The sequence below is a fragment of the Vulpes lagopus genome, chromosome 15, assembly GCF_018345385.1.
Source record: "Vulpes lagopus strain Blue_001 chromosome 15, ASM1834538v1, whole genome shotgun sequence".
Lineage (NCBI taxonomy): Eukaryota > Metazoa > Chordata > Mammalia > Carnivora > Canidae > Vulpes > Vulpes lagopus.
In genome coordinates, this window is record NC_054838.1 from 27,231,668 (window position 1) to 27,243,080 (window position 11,413).

Sequence of the window (11,413 nt, forward strand, 5' to 3'; positions counted from 1 at the left end):
TAAAAGGTGTGATTTCCCAGAGCTTCCAGCAGTCACATTCCCTGCTTTGTGAGGAAGACAAGGAGAATGAGAAAGGAAGAGAAGAAACAGGCAGGAGGGTAGGGGAGGCCACTGAGTTCCCAGGCACACCCTTGTCCCTCCCAGGTGTGTGGGCCAGTGAATGCCAGTGAAGGCCATGTTCCTCAGGCTCATTGGAATTGGGTCTTTATGTAGGCTCTTAGAATAGGAGCCATCCTGACTCTTATTTCTACAATGTGCTATGCTATTGTGATAGGAGGTATGAGATTAGTAAAAGTATAATAAAAAATTAATAAAAGTTCTTGCCCTCCAGGAACTAACAACTTGGGTAGGAGAGGAGGGGGCTAAAGTTCTGGGTTCTAGCCCTACTCTGTCTCAGACTTGCTGTGTGTTCCTTCCCCTCTCTGGCCTGTAACTTCTCTACCCCTCACATGGGCAGGAATGGGGGTGGGAGGTGAATATTGGGTTCAGTGTTCTGCAAGATCCTCTACAGATCTATGCAACTTCTTTGGGAAAAAAAAAACAAAAACAAAAGATATCATTGAGATATACATTCACCCTTTTAAAGTGTACAGTTCAGTGGTTTTTAGTATGTTCACAAGTTTTTGCAACCATCCCCACCATCAAATTTCAGAATATTTCCATCACCCCAAAAAGAAATTCCACACGTATCACTCCCCATTCCACTCACTGCCTCGCCCCTAGCAACTGCTAATTTCCTTTTTGTTTCTATAAATTTTCCTATTCCAGACATTTCAAGTTCATTTTCAAGTTTATCCATGTTTTGGCATATATCAGTACTTCTTCATTTCATCTTATAACTGGATAACATTTCATTGTATGGATATGCCCCATTTTGTTTATCCATTCATCAGTTGATGTACTTTGGGTTGTTTCCAGTTTTTGCCTGTCAGGAATAATGCTGTTAAGAATGGTCCGTATAAGCTTTGTATGAAATATATGCTTTCAATTCTCTTGCATATATACCTAGGAGTAGAATTGCTGGATTAAAGGTAACTCTCTATGACTTTTCATGAATTGCCAAATTGTTTTCTATAGCGGCTGCATCATTTTACATTTCTTCCAGGAGGGAAAGAATGTTCCAGTTTCTCTACATCCTTGTCAGCACTTACTGTTTTCTGACTTTTTAATTTTTTTTAAAGATTTTATGCATTTATTTGAGAGAAAGAGTGAGAGAGAAAGGAAGCACATGAGCAGGGGGAGGAGCAGAAGAAGCAGACTCCCTGCTGAGCAGTACCAACGAGGGCCTTGATCCTAGGACCCTGGGATCATGACTTGAGCCAAAGGCTGATACTTAACCACCTGAGCTACCCAGGGGCCCCTGTCTTCTCACTTTTATTTTGGCCATCCTAGTTGATACAAAGTGGTTTCTCACTGTGGTTGTGATTTGCATTTCCCCAGTAACTAATGATGCTGAGCATCTTTTCCTGTGCTTGTTGGCCATTTGTAGATCTCCTTCGGAGAAATATTTATTCAAATCTTGTGCTCATTTAAAAAAGTAGGTTATCTTTTTAAAAAATTATTGTTGAATTATAGTTCTTTATATACAGTGGATACTAGGATGCTGTATCTTTACTGTATACATTACTTGCAAATATTTTCTCCCATTTTGTAGGTTGTCTTTTCACTTTCTTGATACTGTCTTTTGAGGCACAAATTTTTAAATTATTATAAATCCAGTTTCTCTATCTTTTCTTCTGGCTGCTTGTGTTTTTGGTGTCTATTATTGTCTTATCCAAAGCCACAAAAATGCACATTCATGTGTTTTTCTAAGAGTTTTCTAGCTGTAGCTATTATTTAGGTCTTTGATCCATTTTGAGTTAATCGTAAATGGTGTGAGGTAGGGTTCTGACTTCATGCTTTTGCATGTGGATATCCAGTTGTCCCAGCACCATTTATTAAAAGACTATACTGTCTCCCTTTAATTGGCTCTCTTGTCAAAAATCAGTGGACCATAAATGTATGGGCTTATTTACATAATTATTTTTAAGTGACATCCAAGAAGTAAGTTACAGCAAGGCTCGCATAGTTACAACTATGTGACAGGTAGTGTGGAAGAGAGAGAACAAATGAGAAATGTGGAATCATGTGGACTAGATCCAGTATAACTCCAGGCAAGCTACTTTATTTTGTCTTTTAAGAAATAGCACAAGGGGCGACTGGGTGGCACAGTTGGTTGAGCATCCAACTATTGGTTTTGGCTCTGGTCATGATCTCAGGGTCCTGGGATCAGGCCCTACACTGGGATCCATGCTTGGTGTGGAGTCTGCTTGTGATTCTCTCTGTCCCTCCTGCTCATGCTCTCTCTCTCTCTCAAATAAATAAATCTTTTTTTAAAAAAATAGCACAATATGTTATACCGAACACATTCTCTCTTTTACTTTATTTTTTATTTTTATTTTTTTGACTAGGCTCCACACCCAACATCGGGCCTGAACTCATGACCCTGAGATCAAGAGTTGTATGCTCTACCGACTGATACAGCCAGGCACTCCTGAACATGTTCTCATTGTAAGAAATACCAACATCTGGGTATCCTTGAGCCTCAGTTCTTCTTCTGTCACATCTAAGCCCTAGAGCTGGTATAAGGCTCTGAATGAGAGGGAGGAAGTAGAAGGGGGTTCCAGGTGGGGTCAGGGACATAAGCAATGGTTTGGAAGCCAGAAAGGGCAGCACGTGATGTTGGGGGGTTGGTGTGCAGTGAGAAGCCGATAAGAGGTGGGTGGATGTTGAAAGGCTGCCTTTCTTGTCCTTAGGTTGGTGGAAACCCAAAATCTCTGGGTGCCTGCGTCATAGCACAACTCAGAAGCCACCTCCCATGTCCCCCTTGGGAGCCCCATGGCAGAGCGGCCCGCCTAGGCCATCCAGCAAGGCCTCCCAGCCACAGGCCTAGCAGTAGGCAGGCTGCACATGTCCTGACGCTGTTGGCTCCACTCGGTCTGGGTGTGGTGGGGCTGTGTCAAGAGAAAGCAAGGTGGTTGGGGTCCAGCAGTGGGTGGGGTGGCTTCTGTTCCTTACTTTGGGGTGAAGTGACCAAAACAAGCAGACCTCAGGGAGAAGAATGTGAAAAAGGAGGCTAAGAAGAAATGACCATTTGTCGAGCACCTACTATTCCCTGGAGGCCCTTGGCGAACTTCATCTCAGCTCACCACCGCCCAGAGAAACAGGAGTTAGGGTCATCCCCATTCCACAGAACCCGAAGCTGGCTCAGAGAGGACACATTTGCCCAAGATGACAGCCGACAGAGCTAGGCTTTGAACCCTGTTCCATCTGTCCTAAAGCACATGCTTTTCCCTTAATGCCATAGCTACCCTGGAGAAAAAGGAGGAAAAAAAAAGAAGGAAGGAAGGCAGGATAGAAAGAGGCCCGGCTCAGGGAGAGTCACACAGAGAGGAAAATAAAAAGAGGCAAAAAATAAAAAACAAGAGTGGAAAGAGCATGAGGCTGCAGCAGAGGCCTGGAGCAGGTCCTCAGGGAGCCGCGAGGGCGGGGATGGCCGGAAACCGGCTCACCGAATCTGGAGCCAAGAGCCATGCTTGGCCTGAGACCTGGTGGAAAGCGCTCACCTCAAGATATTGAAGTGGGGGAAGCTGGCGTCAGGGGGGGTGGGGGGTGAGGGGGGGTAGGGTCCGCCTGGGAGGAGGGCAGCGTGGCCGGATGGCCAGGGGGCTGCCAAGCAGGACTCTTCACACATCATCCAGCTCAAATATCCGCTGTGGCTGCTCAGGCTGGCAGGCCCTCGCTCCTGGACGTGCGGAGCAGCAGGCTTGGAGGCCGGGAGGGAGGGAGCCGTGACCAAGGCCTTCTGGGAACTCGGGTCCTTCTTAGCACAAATCCGTTCATGTGGCCTGTACAGAGGGTGGCTGTCATTTAGTATCTGAACTGGGACACTTGAGAGTGAGCGGGAACAATGAGCATAGTCCAGACTTGCACGGCCCCCGGCCTCTAGGGTCCTGCACGGTGGGGCCTGGCCTGGCCCCCTGCTCCCTGCTCTTCATCCGCACTGGCCTTCCTCTGCAGGCACAGGGCCTTGGCGGGTCTGGCATGGCCTGCCCTCTGCCATCGCCACCACCCCTCCGTACCCCTTCATTGTTTCTCCTCGCCCTCAGAACTCAGCTCCGGCTGTGCTGGTGCCTTCAGTACATGGTGTGCTTTTCCTTCATAGCACTGATGGCAATCATGGTCATGAAAGAAATCCTTAATTGTGTGTTTGATTGTTTAAGAGTCTGTTTCCCTTCCTGAGGACGGGGCTGGGTCTGACTTGCCCACCCCTGGATCCCAAACACCTGGCCGGAGGTCCCAGTGCATCAATGAATAAATCAACTCCCAGGCCCCCCCGTGCGGCCACCCCTTTATGTCCCGTTCTGTAATTTGGTTTTTTTTCCTAGAGAAGGAAAAGAAGAAGCTAGTCCTAAAGAGAATAACCTTCTGGGTACAAGGTGCACATCTGATTTCTCCCAAGGGCTCTGAGCTCTGCAGGGCAGAGGTTGAGCACCTGTGCCCTCTCTTCCCCAGTGTCTAGACTGGCTTCAGGCCAGAAGGAGGGGCTCGAGTTGGACTTACTGATGAGTGATCACAATGTGAATATCATCATGGTGGATCCTGAGAAGTCCAAACCAGAAGGAACCCTAGAGATTGTGACATAACACATCAAGTGCAGGCCCTGGGGTATTATAGACACAAAAAATATTGGTGATCCTTCTTTTAGAGGTCATCTTGTCTGACCAACCATCTTTCTTTGGTTGTTGTTGTTTTCTAAGTGTGCAATTCAGTGGATTGTAGTATTTCACAAAGTTGTGCAACCATCACCATTATCTAATTCTAGAACATTTTCAACAACTCAGTAAGAAACCCCATCACCCACCTGACGCCCAGAGAGGGTGGTGCCCTATCTAATGTCCTATCATCAGCCAGCAGCAGAGCGAAAGACCAGAGCCCAGGCCTCCTGACACCCATGTGCTTGGTTGGGCAGCGTGTCGGGGTTCTCTCTGGCACCCCTAGTCATCCTCAGGCACGTGACATGACAGCCTTATTTAGCAAAGGCTGAACAAGTAAGATGAGACAATATCACCTCTAGCTATGCCCTTAATGGTTCAGAGCCCATCTGTGCCCAGAATGGAGCTGAGGGCTTTTGAGGCAAAGGAGACATGCCTGGAGATCATTTCAAATGTGTGCATTGCTTCCCACAATGGCCAGTGTCCTTTCCTAGCTGGGATGTCCTTCCTCTAAGTGACCACACAGCCTCCTCTTGTCTCCTTCAATGTGCCCAAAGGCCTCCTATCAGGGTCACGTGTGCAAACCACCCTATTTAAAAGTGCAGAAGGGCCCTGCGCCTCCCTGCTGGCACTCTGATATCGCTCCAGGTGAATTTTCCCTCCACGGCGCTCACATCACCCATCGGACACGCTATACCTTCCTCCACTTCTCCCTCTGGTTCCTGTCTTCTCTACTAGAATTTGGCTCTGTCAGGGTAGGGGTTTTTGCTTTGCTCACTGCTATACCCCAGCTCCTATGAGCCCCTGTTTTAGAGGTATTTCATAAGTACTGACTGAATGAATGCATGACAGAATAAATAGTTATCTATAGTTGCATTTTATTCTGACATGAAGGTGCTGTTTAGCAAGGGCCCAAGAGCTAAGAGGAGACTGTACCACCTCTAGCTATGCCCTTAACAGTTCAGAGCCCTCCTGTGCTCAGAATGGAGCTGAGGGCTTATCAACAATCATCAGGGGAGGGAATATTACCCTTGTTCATATATGTGGCTTTGCTCAGGCTGCTATAACAAAACACAGATCTGGATGCTGGGAAGTCCAAGGTCAAGATGATAAGATTGGTTCTTGGTGAGGGCCCACGTTCCAACTTGCAGATGGTCACCATCTCATTGTGTGCTCCTGGGACCTCTTTGTGTGCATGCAAGGGAGACAGAGAGACAGAGAGTGAGCCCTGGTCTCTCTTCCTCTTACAAAGACACCAATCTCATTGTGGGGGCCCCACTTTCATGACCTCATCTAATTAACTCCCCAAAGGCTCTACCCCAAATACCATCATACTGGGGGGTAGGGACCAAACGTATGAATTTTGGGGGGCGGAAGAGGGGTGGACATGAACGTGCAGTCCATCACAAGTGGCAAGCTGAGGTCCAGAAAGGTCATCTGGGAACCAGAGGCACACCATTACTGCCACCTCTTTGGTCCCATCAGGGAGCATCAGGGCCCCCCCCCCCCCATCAGGGGAGGCTGGAGTCAGCTCAACATAGGCCCAAGGAAGCAGGGGCCAGACCTCCCAGGTTTGCCATTGTTCTCAGGGCCCCAGAAAGCAGAGCCAGTCTCTGAGCCCAGCCTCTACCCCTTCCTGCAGTGATTTAGCTGCTTTCACATTCCATGCTTTAGCCAAAATGGAAAAAGAAAGAAAGGAAAAAGGCAGTGCTATTTTTTAAAATGGCCTTAGCTCTGTGAGCTCCACCATGGAAACTGCTGCCCATGATGTCATGAGCCCCGAGGCCCTCTGGGCAACGTTACTGACACTTCATACGGGGGGCCGGGCCCAGGGTCCACACACGCCTCTTGCCAGAGCTACACGAGCCCTTGGGCAGGCACAGGCTCCATCTACAAGCCTGGGCCAAACCCTCTGAGCCAGGATGGAGCCAGGCTCTGGGCAAGCAGGGGGTCCCCCGGAGTAACAGTCCAGTAGAGCATCTCTTTGTGTATCATCCACAGGGCTTTAAGGCCTATCTCTCATGAGATCTGTGACAATCTTGAAACACACAGAGGACAAGCACTCTGGTCTGTGTCTCTCTCCATGGGGAAGCAGAGTGCAGAGTGCCCTGCACACGGTCACATAGCCAGGGAGTGATGGGGAGATGGAACCTTGTCCTCTGATTTTAAATTCTATGGATCACTTAAAAGGAGAGGGCATGGTCTTTGCCCACAAGAAGCCAACAGACTGATGAAGGCTATAGAAAACCACCAGGTCAAGTTCAAGTCTCCACTTTTCAGTGGAAGGGGGCAGGGACTGGCCCAAGGTCACACAGTTGATCCACAGACCAGGCAGGGTTGATTGCAGGCTCTGGACTCCTAGCTGGGAATATTTGCTACTATGTCTTTCATTTAAACAGTTCCATTTGGGAGGAAGCTGTGCTGTTCCGGAAGAGACGCCAGGCCTTCCCAGTCTCCGGTTTAAGGCTGTCTTCCAGGATCTGCTGTCAAGGCTTATTCCTCAGGGAATAGCTGTTGGCAAAAGGAGGCGAGGTATTGATTATGGCTGGGGCTGGGGGAGTGTGGCTGAGGCCCCAGGGAGAGAGAAGGGATGCGAATGGGCAATGGAAGTTTCTCAGAGAAATAAACTAAAGGTATATTTATTTTGCTTTGGCTTATTTGTATTTTCTAATTTTTCTGCACTTATAGAATTTATTTTTCATATTTTAAAGTGATGAACTATTTAATTGAAAATGGCCTGGAAATCCAGGGTTGCCTCAGCCCTGACTGGCTGTGTGAACTTACCTCTCTCTAGGCCTTTCTCTCTCTAGGCAATAAGGAGGTTGCCCCATGAGAAGTAAAGGAATCAGAAAGGTTCCCTGGCTCAGGACACAGCTCTCTCACCTGGTCATCAGAGATGTTCACCTGTCCAAAGAAAAGAATGCAGCAACACAGGACTGAGGTGTCCAGGGAAAAGCCAACATTCAGAGAAGGCCACTCTGACCGTGTCTATGTCCAATGCTGCCCAGAAGGGAAGAGCTGGTATCTGAGGGACATGCCCATCCGGATCCCCACAGAGGGTCTCTCTACTAGAGTGGAAATGGTTATCAGGCTTCACCAAGGCCTGTGTGAATAACCCTCTGCACTAGTATTCCTCGCACCTTTGGTCATATTTTGGGCCCACTGGGTAACAGAGACTCAGCTGCCAGGAGGGAAGGAGACTAGGGGAGGGTACAAGAACACTCCTGTCCCTGGGAAGGGAGACTGTTCCAGTGTTGGGAGGAGGCATCTATCTTGAGTGACATGCTTAGGGCCAGCCTGTCTGACCTCTCTGGTGTCGGCCAGACACCAGGCTGATCTATCCTCCGGGACTTGCTACCACTGAAAGGGTTAAATTATTTTCAATATGTGTACAGTGTTTAGAACAGTGCTTGGTAAGGAGCTAATAAAAACTGCTAGGTGAAAGTTAACTATGGCCTATCTGGACAGCAGGGTGGAATGGAAACTCTAAGAGTGTCTTGACCCCCACCATCTGCCCTGTGGGGGTCCACCTCCAGGAGGCCCCCACCAGCTCTGCCGCCTATGTGCACAGAGAGGGCACCCAGCTGACTGCTTTGAAATGCAGTAATATCACTTTCTGGTCTTCCCCTGCCATCTCCCCTCTGATGTGTGGGCCCAAAGGAGGAATCATTGACTCTCTGTCCCCAAATTATCTCCCCACCTACCACTCACCTTTTGTCAACGCTGGGCTAAAACCCAGAGGCCAAGGATTCCAGGTCAGGCCGGGACCTCACACTGTCAGGCTGGAAGGTACCTGGCATGTACCTTGCTTGCCCTTCCATGAAAACACACATAGGGAAACTGAGGCCCAAGGAGGAAGAGGGACCCCCCCCCCCTTCTACCCCGTGTCTCCAGTCTGCATAGCCAGGGAGCCGGTGGCTGGGCTGGAGCCAGGCCCAGGCCCCGGGCTTTCTCCCAGCCTCCTCTGCTCTTCAGGGGTCCCCAGAGGCCGCTTAGGGGACTATGCTCCCCCCCTCTTTTGTAGCCACACCTCACCTGGTCTTCGTTTGCTCCATCCTCTGTGGCTCTGTCTGGGATAATTCTCACGGAGCAGGGTCAGCCCCCCGAGGAGCAGGCCGCTAACGAGCTTCAGATGTCTGGGCCAGAATGCCTCCCGGCAGGCGGCCACTCAGGCTCCAGCTGGTTGCAGGCCCGAGCCCGAGGCGGTGGCGCCCCCAGGACAGGGCTTCCCGCCGCAGCTAACGCCCCGCCCGCGTGGATGCAGCAGGTGCCGGTGGAGTCCCTGGCCAGGGTGGCTATTTCACGATCTGGAAATGGGCGGGGAGGCTGCAGCACAGAGGCATTTTGAACATTTGGGAACCATTTCTTCTTCTTCTTTCAAAGCCTTTCCGGGCCCAGAGCTGGTCTCCGCACCGAGGTGGCCCAGGGACGTGGAGGAGAGCAGGCAAGCTGCGTGTGGAAGGCCGGCTCCCAGCACGCCCTGCGCCGGGGCAAAGGCCGTGGGCTCCGACTCACAGACACCCTGCCAGGCTGGGACGGCCACCATCCACTCGACAGGTGACCAAGAGGAGGGGCAGAGAGGTGGGGTGACTTGTGCCAGGTCACACAGCCCCCGAATGGCCGACTGGGGCTCCAGCCCACCTCTGCCGGAGCCCACACTTTTCCCTACAGTGGGCAGGGACGTTTCCAGAACGCCAAGATGGTATATATTGTGGTTTTAAAGCCTCACGAATGGCGAGGGCCTGTGGGCTGCCTGGGGTTTCAGGTACCGAGGCCCCCTTGGCGACTAACTTACTCCTCCACCTTGACGAGACAGCAGATTTTACACTTACAAAATGTGGATCGCCGGCTCGACTTCAGGTGAGGTGATGCCGTTTGCCATCATAACATCCTCCGCTGTGCCCGGCGCACACTCTGGGGGCCCGACCGGCTGCCGGAGATTTCCTGTTGGCCTCCTAGACCGAGATGCCAGAGCTCCGCCACCTCCGAGCTGCGTGACCCCGGGCCAGGAACCACGTCTCTGCGCCTCCATCTCCTCCTCCGTGAAATGGCGATAAGGCCACTTGCGCTCTCTTAGAGTGCTGAAATTAAATTAGTTAATATTTGTAAAGGGCTCAGAGGATGGCTGGGGTAGGGTACACACCACGCATGCGTGTTAGCGGATGGTGGGCTCTGTCTCGTGAGACTGGCGTTAGGATTTTCCCTGAAGTGCAGGTGTGGAAACTGAGGTAGCAGTGCGTGATTCTCAAACTTAGCGTGAATCAGGATCACCCGGAGGGTTCGTGAAAATGCTAAACACTGGGCTGGGGCCTGAGAGTGTGCATTTCTTGCGTGTTTCCAGGAGGGGCTGGTGCTGCGGGTCCACAAATGATTTGGCGTGTGAGTGAGCGAGTGGTTACAGAGAACGGGCCGGGCGGTGGACCAGGAGCCTTGGGGTTCTAGTCCTGAATTTGCTCCCAACTCCCTGGGGGACTTAACCGAGTCCTCTTTCCCCTGCAGCCTTGGTTTTCTCCTGGGGACCTCAGGGGTAACGGTAATCCCTGCTCACAGGGCTCTGTGAGGAAGAAACAGGGCCTGGTGTCACTGTGACACTCGCTGCAGGAATGGTGAGAGTGGTCTAGGAGGAGGTGTGGGACCCCAGGGGCTCACTACCATCCTTCCCTGCCTGCCTTCTCCTCTCCCCGCACCGAGGGCTGTAGCTCATCCCCTTTACTTCTTCTGGAAGCTGACTTGGGAAGATGGAGGCCACACTGTCCCCCACTGTCCCCCACGCCCCAGGGCGGCTCGGCAGAGGGCAGCGTGCTTGCTGTGGCCGCAGGCTGCATAAAGGGGCCTGTGTCCGGCCGCTCACCTCCCACTGTGCGCCCAGTGGTTTTCTATTTCAGTTGCTGTAAAAATATCACCTTTGATCTCAGCTTGTGGCTCTTAAAAAAAGAAGGAACCACCAACAGGCTGGGTTTTCATTCTCCCAGCCCCTTCTCCCTCTCACCTCCGCTCCTTACTCACCTCCCCGCCTCTCTTTTGCTCCCCATGCATCCTCTCCTCTCTGGAGCACCAGCACCCTAGCTGGACAGAGCACCTTAGCAATCAGCTGATGGCTCTGAGTGCTCCCCCCAACCCCCACCCCCACCAAGTCCCTGTCCACAGCTGTTTGCTGGAGGGACAGGGTAAAAGGCTTTGTGTGTGAAGGAGACTGCCCCTTCCCCTCTGCTCCTGCTGCCAACAATGTCCATGATTCCCTGTTTGGCCAGGCCCAGGCTGCTTCTCCAGCCACAAACACATAGTATGAATCACAGCCCTGCTGGAGTTTTCCCCACAGTAGAGTGAGAACAGCTAGTGGGGCCAGAATATTTATATCGCACCATCTACTCAGCCCAGACAGTCACCCAGATTTGCCTGGAAGAGTAACCTTCAGGCCTGATGGATCTAATATCCCACCTCCTGGCTCAGCCAGCACAAAGACACCCCCCACACACACACACACATACACCCTTGCCTCTTTCCTCTCTACAAACTCGGGCATTTGTACCCACAGTTCACCACCCATGTTCATCCCCCAGACTCTGGCCTCTACTCTGGCCTTCCTGAGACATTCTTAGGCCTACTCACTCCACCTGAAGCCTCTGAGGCAGGAAGTCACCTTCTCACCTACTGGGTTC